Raw genomic sequence first — 16,750 nt, 5'->3', positions numbered from 1 at the left:
TATGATGAGATGATTGTGTGTGAGGGAATGAGTGGTGCCTAATGTGCTGGACACTGATCAGTGCCTCCTCCTTCCCTCAGGCCATCTCATTTACCCCCCATCCACCCCCTCACCCCATTTTGAGGAAATATCAGTGGAGATCCTCTCATGTTTCCAGCAGCCACCCTTATATGCATGGCCAAGTAAGCCAAAAAGCATTTTAGCAGGTTAAAGCCTGTAAACAAAAGCAGTTGCCTTTGTGACTATTTCATGACACATTGAATTACAGCAGCCAAACTAGAGAAACTTGAGTGATTACAGGTAAAAGAAGGAATTAAAGACCATAAACCAAATGCAGCATACCATTACAAAGAGAGAAAGCTTCCAGTCCCTTCAAACTGTTTTAAAAACTGAATGACCTGGTCAAACACAGCTACACATTCCTCATTTGGGCCTTAGAGGTGTTTGTATCCCCTCAGCTCTCAAATACACCACCTTCACTTCAACCCCCATTCCCACTCTTACTGGGAAAATATGCACTTATAGCTGGAGGCCAGCAAGATGAAGGGAAGCAGGGAGAAGAGGTTAAAGCCCAGGCAGGGGTGCCATTCTGCTGGCCAGAGTCCGACTCTTCACTTGTCCTCCTCCGGCACTCTTAACAGCACCACACGGAGAGACAAAAGGTGAAGGGTAGGCAGGTCACCACAGCACTCTGGTACCTACATTTCCTCCTCCATATCCCTCCTCATCTGCCACTCTTTCACTTTGACCCCCTCCCACCCCCCCATCCAATACTACCAAGCCCACCTGCATTCATTCTTCGACAGGCGATATGAAGGTTAAAGCAATCCTCTTATCCCACCTCGTACAACAACAAAAGGAATGTAGAGTGATAGTGCAGCTTTTGAATAGTTGAAACAGTGTTGTGCATAAGCCCCCATGTCTGCCTTGATCATAAAGGAGGACGACATGAAGGAAAGTAACACTTCAAATGATGCAACAAGACAGTGGCAACAATTTGCAGGGAGTTTTTGCAAACTGTGATCACATGTGTGAAACAAAGACCCCCTTGACATTTGAAATAGATGGTTTGTTTGAGCTTAGATCAGTGCTGAGGGCCTGCAGAAAGAAAAACAAAGATGAAAAAAGGATATGGCACAGAAAACATTCCTCTTCTTTTTATTCAGCCGTTCTGCCTTATACTTACCTGCTGAGCAAACGTGACAGCATAGTTTTTTCAGATCACTCTGCTGATTCTGACAGTAATTGCTCTGGAGGCTGGAAAGAGAGCTTCTCCCGGGACAGAGAATGTCATTAACATGATTATTATATGAGTTCTTCTCGCTTTTTTTTTTAACTCTGTATTTTCCGTTATTTCAAAGGAGTTGTATTTACATGATGGATCTTCAGTATTGACTGAATAATTTCTATACAGTGCAAATATGCAAATATAGGCTCTAAACGTTAGAAAACACACATCCCACGTGCAATTATGTAAATGGTCTTTGGTTATTCATTCAGTTATACACCCTTGTATTCGCTCATGCATTCATTTGCCATATTAGGGGCTCTCTCTGCAGGCCCTGTGGGCTGAGGATATGGGTTGAGAGACCCCCCCCAAACCCTCATCACACACACCCTCACTTTAGACTTGTTCTGCAAATTGACCCTCTCGCAGTACACAACAGCATATAGGAAGAGACTGCTTTGAAGAGACCTCTGTGCTTCTGTACAACAGTGCACAATAAGCCATACTGCCCATGTGCCTTAACATGCGCTCACCTTTGACCTCTTGCTCAAGCATTTTGCAAATGTACACTCCTTGTTTTCTTTCTACAGATGGAACAATCTGTCAGCAGGAACTGTCAGCTTTGCTCTCTGCAGAGCTGGCCTTAATGGAACAGTGACAAGAGGAGAACAATTGTTAAAACAACACCAAGGGAAGTCCTAAGGTATGAAAATAAGTTGATTAGCAATTGTAAACATTTTGTTCAACATACAAATGCTTTTAAGCTAAGAAAACAGACCACCATGCCACAGAGAGCATGGTGAAGGCGGTATTATGCCATTGGAAGCACAGACGGCCATTTCTTTACAAAATGGTTTTAGGGCACCAGGTCCCGTTGTAGGGACCAAATCTGATAGGGTGCTCAGATCTGCTCTGGCCCTGTGCTTGCCAGTGAAGCTACGTTATATGATTGCTGAACGTTGCCACATGATGTAATACATTGTGCTTGCCCAGACAACGACAAAAACATCATGCAGTGTCCGTGTGCCAAGTAGGGAGCATCTGTAATGTTAGCGTGTCTGGTGATCAATGAAGTTTTACCTGATAAATATGGGGATAAAGTAACTGCAAGAGAATGATATAACGGGAGAGAGCTGGGTAGCGCGAGACTTTTTTTTGTCACCTTGTTAAAATGTAGAGTTCAGTCTTTTTTAGAAGCCAAGACTGACAATGACTGTTTTTACTTCTGGCTACTTTAGATCACCAATGAAATGTAAAATAATAGAAAATATAGATAATAATATATACTGAGACTCCAAAAGAGATCCAATTCTTAAGAAATGGGTGCAACACAGTTTGTCCGAGTGGCGCTGCCATATGATGATGTCATAAGAAGGGGCAGGGCCCCGAGCAGATCTGATACCTACACCAGATATGCTCAAAAAATAAAAAAATCAGGCTATAATATTCTCCCCTGCTCTCTGTTTACTGGCTAATCTGGATGATGTCACCTTAGACAGAGATTCACTCTATGTCATCTTCACTGCCTTATGTATCGCAGAGAAAACTATCCTCATGAACTATATAAATTAAACTAGTCCTAGTCTTATGTATTCTGAAACCTGGCTGAATGCAGGGGTGGGTTAGGTATGGCTCCTGTCCCCTGCTGCCACTTCTATTTGTAATTTGATGTATATCACACAAGTTATCGAAATATTTTTCTGAAGGTTGAAAAGTTACCTAGTGTTGGTTTAAGAGTTGCTTGTTTGAATACAAAATAACAAAAAAAAAACAAAAACAATGAGATGTACTTTATTTATTGTGCTTTTTATTTATATTTTTCCGATCTGCTCAGTATCGGAGAAAAACTGCTGTCTGTTGCAACCGCTTAAAATCGGGCCTGATGCAAAAAAGCATTCGTACAAACTAATTCTTTTTTAAATCGTTTGTTTGAGTGCTTTTGGAGAAAATGCTGCATTCACCATTTTTTTCCCGATCTCTAATCTTCTCTCAGGTATGAACAAGACTTGCCGTAGGAATCTTGCTCAATCACTCAGCTGTTAGCCAAACCTAGTTTTACCATTAAATAACTATATTAGATTTCCATCTTATTTTGCTACTTCATCAGACATTATGCAACTTCACAATTAGAAATTACATTTTTAATTGCTGATGACAAAACTATTGGTCACTACACCTGCAGCTGACAGTAGTGAGGCCCACTATGTGGCATATGCTAAATATCTCTGTGAAAAAGCAACCAGGCCAATGTTCTCACCTTTACTGATCCATGGATGGGACCAGCAGATTGACTGCACTTCCAGGCTTCATCTAAACAATACTTTCTTTTGCTCTGCCACATTAAAAAAAGCAACAAACATGCTTAAGTTTGTGTATTCAGTGGGATACAATTTGGAAAAGTCTAATGGGATGTAAATGCTTTTATAAAAGACTCTATCAGATCTGGCTAAAATTATGGTTGTTGCTTCAGTCCAAGTTAATGTGCTGTTTTTAATGCCTGTTTTCGTGTGCAAGTGAAAAACAAGCCCATAGTGGTGCTTCCTGAGTGCACACGGGTGGGTCACTGCAAGGATTGATCTCCACAAGGACTGACATGAAAAATGTACACATAATGTTAAAAACACCTGGTTCTGATCTGAATTCTGACCCACAACTAACCTGCAATAACTAATATGGAGCTTGTTTCCATATGTGGGTGGATGAGGGGGTATTAAAGCAGGCATACAACAAAAGAATGGGAGAAGTAGATAAAGTTTTGAACTATCGTGTGTCATAACCAGCAAGTTGCTCAGATATTTTCCCACCTGAAAAGCTTTTCTCTATAGTATCCTGCATACCCTGCTGGTAGCATTACAGGTGTCTGGTGTGTATGTGAGTTGTATTACACAAACACTTGCATTTATTGTACCTCCCAACTTCAAAAACAAAAAAACAAAACAACAAAAACCACAAACCAACACTTCAGATCTTATACTACGCACTCTGAAGTAGTAGTATATGAAACATTGCTGGGGGTGGGGTTTTAGATGCGTCCCGTTGCGATACGTAGGGTGACTTAAAGATATGTTTAGTGGAAGAACAAAGAACAGGAAGGAAATGCAGACGGCACACAGAGCAGAGACAAACACTTTGAGACAAGACAGCAAAAACACAAGCTCACCAACATTTGGGATTAACTGAGAAGGTTGATGAGTTCAGCTGCATCTGCTTGTTGGTCACAAGATTCATTATAGCTGCGAAATGAACATTTTCCTTCCACTTTAAAAGGCTTTTACATGGTTTGTCTAAATGTAAATCAGGTTTTATGTATATCTTTAATCCATAGCATGGGAGTTTGGGGATTTAGTGTCTTTAAAAGATTAACCAAAGAGTTCATATTTGCTGAGAAGCTGCCAGATTTATTTGAATGCTTTTTTTCTTTTGTTTTCTCAGATTGAAGAAACTGAATGTTGCTTTTGGATGGAATGACAAAACTCTGTATGAAATAACCCATGTGTATTTAGTCAGTAATAAAGCATGACTGCTTTAGTGGAGTTAAAAACATATCACATTTTTATTGTAATATGAGAATGTTTAGATTCACCGTAACAATGGACTGCTTTGATGCTGTACTTTGTGGGTTTGTAGTGAGTCAAAATAACCCACATTTCAATATTAAGAAATATAAAATTCTCTAAAAGCGGAACTATATCTTTCCTAGTTGGCACACATCTTTGCATAGCAGTGCTACCTCCTCCCCTTGCAGATGGCATGAGAATGAGAATAAAGAAGTTTCATACTCTTGTAACATGGCATGTTTCCTACAGAAGAGCACTTGTGGATCTCTTTATTCAAAAATGCAATAGCCAAACTTTTGAGTGACGGTATCACCAAGACAGCAGAGCAAGCTGAATACTGTCACTGATATGTCATGCGAAAACTTATGGTAAATACATAGAGTAATTACAACAAATTCAAAAAAAGTATTTGTTCACACTAATGCATAGCCTCCTGATAGGGCTTTTTAACCCAAAGAATGTGGGGTCAAGAAACAGTGTTTTTTATTGCTACTGGTAAATCTTGTGCACAGCTGTTCCTTACAGGAAACACCTATGAACAGCTAGAATAATACCCCCCTTTGAGGTGTTTAATTCAAAGCACAGTCTCACTTGTCTTATCAGCATGTTGATACCCAGTTTTATCTGATACTGTGTCAGCTAGGTGACTGGAAAACCCAATACTATATATTCACTAGTTTCACAATACATTAAAGTGAATGAAGAGACACTAAGTTCAAATACCTACAAATATTTTTTTAGGATCTATTTCTTAATGTGTCTGTCACATTGGGTCAGAATAATTCACCCTTGTGAGCCATGTGTTAAACACTTAAACATTGTTTTGTTTAACTATGTAATCTATTAGTAAACCAAGAAAAACAATGTAATGGTTACAATGGTGCAATGGTCATAGCAATAACATATAAAATAAAAAATTAAAATGCAATGAAAATAACTAAATGTAAGTCAGAAATTGCATTTCAACCATGCTTCATCACAATGATTTTGAAAAATAAACTTGTGTAACAGGCCCGGACAAAATTGATGATACCCCTTTTAAAAAACTGAAAATAATGTGACCAAAGTGACATGTTCAATCAAGGTGCGTCCACTAATTAACAACACAGGGGTCTACAATCTTGTAATCAGTCAGTGGGCCTTTATACAGGGATACATGTAGTCGCTGCGGTGTTTGGTGACATGGTGTTCTCTCAGCAGTTCAGAAAGAAAATTATTGAGAATTAGCTTGAAGTTCCTGTGAATACAGTTGAATAGATTAATCAGGAATATAAGATGCATGCTACTATAGCCAACCTCCCTGAATGTGGCAGCAGGAGGAAGATAACAAGAGATGGAATTTATGAATGGCAGCATAGAGCCCATAAAATCTTCTAGATAATTTAATGATGAACCTAAAGCTTAAGTAACATCAGTGTCAGATCGCACCATCTGTCTTTGTTTGAGCCAAATTACACTTAATGGGAGAAACCAAAGTAGAACCTCATTGTTGAAAAATAAATTATAAAAAAGGCAGACTGGAATTTACCAAAAAACATGTTGGGAAAACACAAAGCTTCTGGAAGAATGTCCAATGGACAGGTGAGACAAAGGCACATCAGTTATATGTTCACAGAGGGAAAAGTTAAGCATATTGAGATACTGAGAAACCTAAATCCTAGATATTTGAAAAAAATGTGCTGCATATTGTATGAAGTTTGGTCTCAGGTCATGGATCTGCAACAGTATAATGATCCTCACAAAGCTAAACACACCCAAAAATGGCTATGAGGAAAACTTTGGATGATTGTGGAAAGGCCTTCTATGAGCTCTGACCTAAAGCTTATTGAGCATCTTTGGAAGGAGCTGAAAGAAGTCTGGAAAAGGAACCTTTCAAACTCAAGACAACTGGAGCAGTTCTTGGCTGCTGAGAGGAGCAGAAGTCTCACTGACAGTGACAGGAATAAATTGATTGCATTGATGCATAACAATAACATTCCTGGATGTTAGGTGTTGAAACGTCCTCAGAAAAAGCAACAAAAGCCTAGTTATACACACACACACACACACACACACACACACACACATATATCCTTGGGAGACCGAAGAAAAGTGATTTCTCATGTATTTGGACCTAAAAAAAACCACATTACAATTTTAATTTTTTTAAATCTATTTTTTATTTTAATTTCATTGCATGTCCACTTTGGAGGACAACAGGACGATTTGCATGGGAAAATAGAACAGGCTTAAGAAAATAAAGAAATCAAAAAATATTATGTCTTGAAAGTGATATTTACCTAAGAACTTTGACATTTGATAAAAACAGATACAATTCTGTAACATTTTGCTTTTGTTTGTTGCTTACAACAGCAAAAATACATGTATTTAGTTTAACAATAAACTATAAGACGTAGAACTAAGCAGTTCTGCATTTCATCTTCCTCTGGATATTTTAGCTGTGATAATATATATACATATATTTTATTTATTTATTTGCAACAGTAAGTATAATACTTACTTTTTCATTTTTTCATTAGATCATTCTGAATATGTTTTCCTTTTTGAATTGTTTATTCTTTTACCGTATTTAGATTTTTGTATTTTGCTCAGATATTAATACAGTCATCATGACTACTGAAGAATTTTGAAGATCCAAAACTTATCATTTTACTATCCTCAATATTGCATCCTGTTTGATGTTTTTTTAAAGCCAGTTTGTCTTGGCTGACTGTTTGGTTGCCTCAGTTGTAGAAAATTTGACATCTTATGTTGTATTTCATCATGTTGGTTGACTTGCTGCTGAAATATTTATCGTCGTAAATTGTACAACTACATACAATTTACAACAGCCTTCTCTATCATCAATCTCCCCTGCACGTTCAAATGCCTATCCATTGTTTCTTAAAAAGAAATAGGATCATGGGACATCTTAAGACAAGAGTCTTCAATTTGTTTTTCCCCGCTTCCTAACAAATGGCAACGTTTTAATTCGTGCTTCCATCCCTCAAGACTGAAAATACAATTTCATGATCACCTCACTGCCGGAGCCTTGTTTAATAATTTCCAATTATGCAGTCAGGCACCTAGTCCACAGCGTGAACTCCATCGTGCTGCCTGAACAGCAGCTGGCCCGCTGCTCTGTGTGTGCTCAGTCACCTTGATATCATCAATGAGCATGTTCCCCCATCTTTTGCAGGTTACAACGCCAGGACCAGTGCTGCTCAGCATTAATAATACAGGAAGGTATTGTCCAAGAGGGAGTTTACTCTCTGTCTCCGGCTCAAGCCTTTTTTCTTTAATTTGTTACGCAGTTTACCCAAACACAGAACATGGAGCGTTTAAGGCCCTGCATGTGGTGCTCAGGGAGGACCTGCACTTATTGTGTGAGAAACATGACCCCTTTGAAAATACACATTTATTAAAGACTATGAAATGTAAAGTCACTAATTATTTATTTAAAACGAAATTCACTTGAATTCAACATCACAATAGAAACTTATTGATTTATTTTAGTGTGTTGCAGTTGTTAAACTTACAAAAGTTCTGTTGAAAAAAATGAAATAAAATCTATCCAAAATGTTATGGATTTTATATAACAAAATTCAGTCCAACATTTCTAACAGTTTATCAGTGTGAAGTTTTGTTTGTTTTGTTAATTGCTTTTTTCATGCTGTACAACTGTAAAAATGATATTGAATAAATTAGAATATTCTTGAAAAGTAGCTCAGTTCTCGAAGTAAAACACATAGTATAGATTAAATACATCGAGTCTGACAATTTTAAAGATTTATTTTTGGAAAAAATTTATGGTTTTCCACATACCCATGAAACCCCAACATATAAGATTAGATTATTAGACCAGAGCAAGTCAAATATTTTAATAGAAAAATGTGAGATTAATGAAAATGTTGTTTATTCCTTCAATTCCTACAAACAAGCCTATTAATATATTAAAATGTATTAATGCTGTAAGTGTTATTTATAATTTTAAAATTACTGGTTTAGATCATGCAAATTCCCAAAAATTTAGATGGCTTATTTTGTCAAATAACTATTTTTTAGCTGATTAATATCAGGTTTGCTCTAGTTTCTCCCTCATTAGTGAATAAAACCTATATACAGAGTTACCTAAATAGTCATAAACTTTTAGGCTTTATTCTTACATGGGGACATCCGGCATTAAGATGCTAAAAACTCAGCTGGCTATTAAATTTAGCGAGTTCATCTGTGATTCAAAGCTGGTTAGCTGTCCTACTATAAAATCCTTCCCAACCTACAATATTTTATAACCCACAAGTCTTGTTAAATGTTATACTCTCTCTAAATCAATATACTAAATTATAATACAACTCCTTTAAACATACTACTGTAACTGTTTTAATCTTTATAGCGCAACAGCACCACAGGGGCTGATGTATCTAAACCAATATCTTTAGCTTGATTTTAATCAAAATGTTTATTTCAGTTGTTAACGCTGTTGAAATTTAAACACCACTAAACATGCCATTCACAAAATAAGCTTAACAGATAATATTTCAATCAATCAAGTATTTTTTTAGTGTAGCAGTTAAGATAAAGCCTCTAAAGAGTGTTAAAACATAAAATGATCAAATATTCATTTAGGAAATATTCATCCAACTCATTTGTTAGATGTAGGTACAGCTGTTAGTCATGACTCCTAAAAAGCATGAAAACAAAACCACCCAAAACAAATCTTCTATGCTCAAATAAATATTAACCTAAAGTTTACAAAGGAATGGATCCGAAAAGTGTGACAGGCGACGAGCATGTTTAAAATGAGCTCATCTCTCTGGAATCATTAGTTTGGGGCTGTGAGCAGAACATTTTCCACCACAGCAGCAGTTTCAAATCACAATGCAATAATATTTTCCGGTCTAATTTAAAATGATGTCGCGGGGTGGAGGTGGGAGGGTTGCGAGGGTTTTTATGTGGCAAAGGAGCACTGAATGTTAGTGGATTGTCCCACATTGCTCATGCTTTCATGGATTACTTAATTATCTGCCCGTGCCGACGTGATGCTCTGTTAATGGTGGGCAATATGGCCCTTACCTCGCACAAGGAATAAAATGTATTGCTCCATCTCCCTCCATCTTTAAACGAATACTTCCTCCCACACATGAACAGGGCTTCCTTTCTTCCCCTCCTCAGTTCTTATAGATCATGTAATATGTAATAGAATAATCTAAAAAGGAGATGGCATTATTTTACACCAAAATAGTTTTAATTTAGCAGGTTTTTCTTTCCACGCAACCTGCTTTATTCATCTTTGCATGAAAAACAAGAGTAGGATCATCATTGATTCCTGCTGGGTTTATAATTTTGAATCATGAAGACTGAAACTTCTCAGAGAAATTGTTATTGCCTCTGTGGGAAGCAATGTGGTGAACTGTGGATCTGAAGATAAAAAAAAGGAAAAAACTATCAAGTTAATCATGAGCTCAGTCAGACAGAGAGTTGTGAAATTTGCACCTTGAAGAGGAGGAGGATGACGGGGGCAGAAAGGCTCAGAGTGTTTGTGTTGTTGGGAGGTCAGGGTCGTTATCAGCTACGAGACAGCAGCAGAGGAAGTGAACCGATTAACAATAAGATGCTCTGCATCTGGAACAAAACCAAAATAACCCTTTGGTACTAAGGCTTTTATTCACAGACATCGCTCAGGCATTGACCACAAACCTTTGTCACCTTGCCTGTTAGTATAAAACCGAAGAGAAATACTGGTAATACACTCCCTAAAATGACCTAATAACGAGGAACACAGCAGTAAATCTAGGGCTGCAACTAACGATTATTTAGCAAATAGATTAATCTGCTGATTAGTTTTTCGATTAATCGATTAATAATTGGATAGCCAGTCTTGAAAGAAGAACTTTTATGAAATTAAATTAGGTGAAATTCAAACTTTTCCACTTACGAAGTTCTTGAAAGAGCATATTGACAATTTTTTTTAAATCTTAAATTCAAATTTATATATTTATTTTATATTATATATTGAATATATTTTTTTACAATCTTGGTATAAGTACTGCTCTAAGTGGGTCACTCTGTCAGCTATATGTATGTTTTAGAGTCTATATATTCCAGTTAACAATTAATCCGTTACTAAATTAGTTGTTGATTATTTAAATAAGCAATCAATTCCGATTAAACTAAGCTTGTTTTAGCCCTTATTTAATCTCACCATTCAATTCAATACGGTTTATTTATATAGCGCCAATTAATATCACAAGTCATCTCAAGGCACTTTACAATTTAACCAGATCATGCAGTCAGACTGGTTCAAAGTTTTCTATCTAAGGAAAACCAGTTGAGTGCATCGACTCATTGACTCAAAGGCAGTACCTCACACTAAGCATGCTTGTAGTGACAGTGGAGAAGAAAAACTCCCTTTTAACAAGAAGAAACCTCCAGAAGAACCAGGCTCAGTGTGAGCTGCCATCTGCTGAGGCTGACTGGGGTTCAAGGAGACAAAAGCAGACATATAAAAAGAAGCAGAGATATAAAAGGGCAGGCAGACCCATACAGGAAACAAACAGCCAGGCAGAAAAAGCTCAGAGCCAGCTCCCATGTCAGAGGACAAAGAGAGCACAACCAGCCAATCACACTCAGAGAAACAGGACTACACTGAAAAACAGGGCGAGCTGGAACATCTATAAACAAAGGTGGTGATGGCAGCAGCACAGCTGATATTTCTCTAAAAGATGGTGTGACAGCCAAACAAAAACATACCAGATGAAGCTACTATGAATGCAGGTGTTGTCTAAAGGGCTTTATTGTTTGTTAGAGAACATTAACAAACAAACAGCAAAGTTAAGACAAAGGAACAAACAGAAAGGTCAGAGAAAAAGTAGTGGAGAGGCTCAAAGTAGAGTTAGGTAATAACACAATATATACATAGCTGTAAACATCCCAAAGAGCAATGCTTCAACCATCATCCGGTAGTGAAGAGAGTATTATACAACTGCAAACATACCAGGACATGACTGCCCACCTAAACCCACAGACTGGGCATTAATCAGAGGCCCATGGCAACTCTTTAAAACCTGCCAAAATCCTGCAGAGAACTTGCTGACAGGGCATAAATTAGCTGTGTTTTGCCCATATTTGGTGATTAGAAAGCCACTTTTGAAAGAGGGCCATAAGAAGCAATGAAATGGACAGAGGACACATGTCAAAGGAGTTTTAAAACTGGGGATCATTTTTTCAAATCGCTTAGCTGGTGGCCATAGAAAATTGGACATAAATCTGAACATGAAATCCCCTCAAAAAAACATAGCAATGGTATAATTTGCTGGGTTTTACTGGAGAAAAATAAATATGAATGGTTGAATGGCCAAGTCAAAGTCCTGACATAAACCCCAACAAATGACCAGTAACATGTTTATGAACACTTTCTGTGCGTGAGCTATTTCACAAAAAAAAAAAAAAAAAAATCAATACAAAGGGATCAGTCTCTAGATGTGCAAAGAGTTACCTGAACAAAGTTTCCTGTTTTTTTCCCACTTAGTTAAGCTCTACTGTAGTTTGACCTTCAAAAAAAATCTTAAACATTTAACTGAGGTCTGTTTTGGGAAAAAAAAAAAGTGATATATACTGTATTTTGCAAGATTCTATAAATGGTTTTGCCTAAAAAGGTATGAATTACTTTGAAAAATATGTGTGGAAATAATAATAAAAAAATAAGATTAAAAGTAGATTGAAAGGAAAAGTAAAAACAAATATAAAGTAAAAAATGTCATTGCCTTGAATATTAAAGTCTGATAGGAAACAAAATACCAATATTGTCTGTTAAAGAGATAAAACAACTTCTGAATGCAGATAATGCTGTTATGATGAAGTGTAATTAAGCAGCATGTGTGTGATGGCAGCAGGGACTCCTGCAGCGAGCATCTACTGCGGCGGCCACACACGTGCTGCTAGGGCGCTACAGTCCTAACACCTCTTTAAAGAGTCCCACTGACCTCGTCACGAGTTGCAGCCACGGCAGGAAGCTGCTTCTGCTTTACACTCTTACTCTAATTTATCATGGCCTACAGCTAGTCAGCGTAAACAATCTGCAAGAGACTCCAAAAATCTTGTTTTCCACCATGTGGTGCTCCCCCCTTCTCTCCATGTTTGCTGTAAATATCTTCCCCTAATATCACCACCCAGATCCTTTGCCAGAGGATTAATGGACATTAATTACATTAGCATTTTCTCTCTGACAACAAGGTGGCTTCTTATCTGTGATCTTCAAACTGCGACTGGGAACTATTGATCCGGGCCGTGTTGTCATTCAGATGATAATTAGGAGCAGGTGAAGGGTCGGCTTCCAATCCTTTTGAACATCTGGATGAGAGTTCCTCAAGGACAATGAGATCCACAGCGTGCTGCCGCTCTGCCAAACCCAGCTTGTCTTTATGTGCCGGAGTCCATTACACAAATTGTCTAATTAATTTCCGCATTCCAGCACAGTGGCTCCACAATCAATGAGAGAAGCAAAGAGAGAGGAGACCATTACTGCAGATTCAGTGCAATAAACAGTGTCATACAAAGTATTCACACCCACTAATGCTCTGCTATTTTATAGTTATATTTTATAGAATAGAATGATAAAAGATAGAAAATAACTACATAGTATAATCTTTTACTGTTCAATTTTTAACAAATAAAGATCCTAAAAGTGTGATGTGTATATGGGATTACAGCTATTTACTTTCTCTGATGTCCTGAAATTAATTCCAGAAGTCAGTTTTTAAGTATTGTTTACCTGCATATAATCTAATCTCATTATAAATGAAGCTGTTCTGTGAAGGCTTGTGAAGTTCAGCAAATACATTATTGCTCTTTTCACATTATTTAGTCCTGTTTGCTTGTTTTTTTTCCCACTGTCACACCCTAATTTACCCAGTGACGATAAATGTGTAATTGAAGGAACACTGCAAACATCTGGATGGAGTTTATCTGCTCAAATTAGTCCTAAATGAACATTTTGTGTATAACTATGTGCAGCTGGGCACTAACACTGCACATCAACCTGAACACCCTATACCAGTGGTGATCAAAGTCCTGGTTGCAGCTTTATGTTCGGATGCTTAGTTTTTAAATAGAAAAACAAAAACAGGTTCCAGTAAATAGGATACATGGAGTTAATTACAGGGAAATCCTTGAAGAAAACCTGTTGAATTGTTTTGTTTTCCCAACATAATAAATAAACGTACAGTCAAAGATACAATGGTTTGGTTCAGATGAAAGCAAACTAAGTTCCAACTGAGAAATTGTGGCAAGACTTGAAAATTTATGTTCGAAGTTGCTCACCATTTATTCTCATTGAGCTTTACTTATTTTGCAAAGACAAACACGCAACAATGTGAGCTTTATAATATGCAAAGCTAGAAGAAACATGTTAAAATAATACTACTGTGACTGAAATAAAATCTATGATTTTTTAATAATAAAAAAAGTATTTGTGATGTTTATAACAAATATTCTGCATAGTATACTGTAGCAAATTTTGCAGTTGTCATGTATTAGAAATGGGGATGGATAATATGAATACTACAACTCACTATAGTTTGCTATAAAAAAATAATGAATTTCCTGTCTGCACAAATTTGCTGCTATACGAGGTCATTCTTATCTCTAATTAAAACAGCATTTTAAGGACATGCAAATGGCCACATTAGCAGATATTACACACACAACTCCCAATGTGGTAGGGACAAAAATGAAGAGAAGTGCTCTACAGAGACACCACTTTTCTGAAAAGAAGTTCAATGTATTCTTTTCCATGTGTAAATAAAGGTAATCTCCATGGATGCATTAATTTCTGTCGCCGCTGCATTTATGCTATCATTAATGCAATGAATAATTCCATTTGCACACTGCAGAAGTGCTTACAGCAGAACTTTGGAAGAATCAACTAAACAAACCAGAAGAAAGTGGAGGAGATCTCCTGCCTCCCAGTGTCGTGCACCAGGCTGCACCGCTGCATGCTCCAGCAGTTAAAACAATACCTCAAAGAGAAAGGGGAGAAAAAAAAGCAGTGGAGGTAAGCACTTAAAAGCTTTTTTTAAGGGAGTTTTTTTTTCTGCAAAATTTTTTTTTTAACTGTAAACAGTCCGATAAGGTGCCTGTGGTTTGACTCTGTGAGCTGTTGTTGCTACAATAAACAGCTTAGAATGGTGTCTGTTAACATGTTGTAATGTAAATGAACAGCTAAACTGTACTCCATCCAAATGTGCTATTGCAAATCATAAATGTAAATGGTAAGTGTGTGTCTGGGGAGGATGCACACAAACAGTGAAAGTAGTGCCCCCTTGTGGTGCATGTAAACCCCTCAGTTATCTAGCCCTGAGGGACATCAAAGAATGCATTTCATTTAAGGCTGAGGCTAGAAAAATGAACAGAATTAATTTCAAATAGACAAATATGCTGGAAGTGAGACGACAAAGAGATGAAAATCAGCTTCTTAGGTTTTATGTTTCCACATGTCCCCCAGAGTGTCTCTTTTCTCATTAGAGCAAAGCAAATTTCAATGTCACTTAAAGTCACAGCTGTAATTTATTGGCTCCTCAGTACTGATGGACAAAGGTCATAAGCAGCACTGTGAGGTGTTCTATCAGCTTTACCGGCGCAGGTCATTAACCTTGACCTACTGTTAACACACTCCAGTCCAAGAAGGTCCCCCTGTCTTACATGCCCACAGTCTGCCTGCCCCTGAGAACTTCCAGCCAGCGACAGAAGCCCTCTCTTCTCCCCGTTAGCAGAGCTGCTTTAAAACTCGCCTTAATTGTCATGTGGCAGCCAACGCAGCTTTCTTAATTGATCTGACCTTTCACTGTGCTTTCTAATTTCCAATCCCGCTTTCATTGTTCCATCTGGCACTTTCAAAAGCGACATCTGCTTGACTGTACTTCAGCCGGTGATCTTTGCACAGATATTTTTTAACTTAATGTATGCCTCAACAGATGTTGGTTTTAATAGGTGAGGAAGGAGCTGGACTGCTCCCTCTGACACAGACCCCTGCTCATATTACCTCCCTCCAACAATTTACCTGAAATACAAAAAAAAGAAGAGTCTTGATGTATAATAAATACTATTATATTTCTCAAATTAAAATCAGATATTTATTTTAGACTTTAGACAGATTTTATTTGTCATTTTGTTTACACAAGTGTAAAACAAAAAGAAATGTCATTTGGAAACAGCTCACTGGACAATTTTATCAAGTGCAGACTTGAAAAATAGTAAAAATGACTGTAAATTTACAGTTCTAACAATTCTTATCATTTTATATATATATAAAAAAATGTTAAAACTGTAAATTTACAGTCATTTTTACTATTTTATCAAGGCTGCACTTTTAAAAAGATTAAATTGTCCAGAGAGCTGTTTCAAATTAAATTTCTTTTTGTTTTACACCTGTGTAAACAAAATGACAAATAAAATCTGTCTTAGTCTCTAAGATATAGCAGTTTATAAATGTGACGATGAATGCTGACTAAATTCCATCCTGAATATTGTTTGAACGTGATTGAAGATTATTTTTTTAGTCATCACTTATTATCATTTGTTGTGTGCAGTATCCAGCAGAGAACAACAAGGCTGATAATTTTGCAAAGTTTGTATAATTAATAAATATATAGTATAAACTAAGCTGGAACAGTCATGAGGGTTGTCATTTAGAAAGTGTTTGTCCAAACAATAATTTAATCCTTAGCCATTATAGAACAGGCAAGGCATGAGTTTTCATTTCAATTTCCAACACCATCAAATTAATTTTGATGCATTTTTATGAAAAATCAAAAATAATTAAAATCTTAAAAGGCAAACATCAATGTAATGTTCAATGAGGGTTAAATTCTAACCACATAAGGCAGAAAACATTTGACTTGAATCAGAATTTTAAATTAATAGGAAATGAGACATCTCTAAAAACAACGAAACATAAGAACAGGTATAAGGGGCAACCTTTTTTCCCCAT

At 37.0% G+C, this 16,750-nt stretch overlaps 1 long non-coding RNA gene across 1 annotated transcript in view; it reads left to right on the top strand.

Annotated features, from left to right (window-relative positions):
• The window catches only part of LOC119783614, a 30,872-nt gene extending 22,799 nt beyond the window's left edge, over window positions 1–8,073 (top strand). Inside the window, exons 2-3 of the long non-coding RNA XR_005280826.1 lie at window positions 1,819–1,931; window positions 7,964–8,073. This is a non-coding gene — a long non-coding RNA (uncharacterized LOC119783614). The remainder of the gene's footprint in view (window positions 1–1,818; window positions 1,932–7,963) is intronic.
• Window positions 8,074–16,750: the final 8,677 nt, after the last annotated feature.

This window comes from Cyprinodon tularosa, unplaced genomic scaffold, assembly GCF_016077235.1.
Source record: "Cyprinodon tularosa strain WSP-4 unplaced genomic scaffold, ASM1607723v1 ctg209, whole genome shotgun sequence".
Lineage (NCBI taxonomy): Eukaryota > Metazoa > Chordata > Actinopteri > Cyprinodontiformes > Cyprinodontidae > Cyprinodon > Cyprinodon tularosa.
Note: the sequence above shows the minus strand (reverse complement) of the source record. Positions and strands in the feature narration are given on the sequence as shown.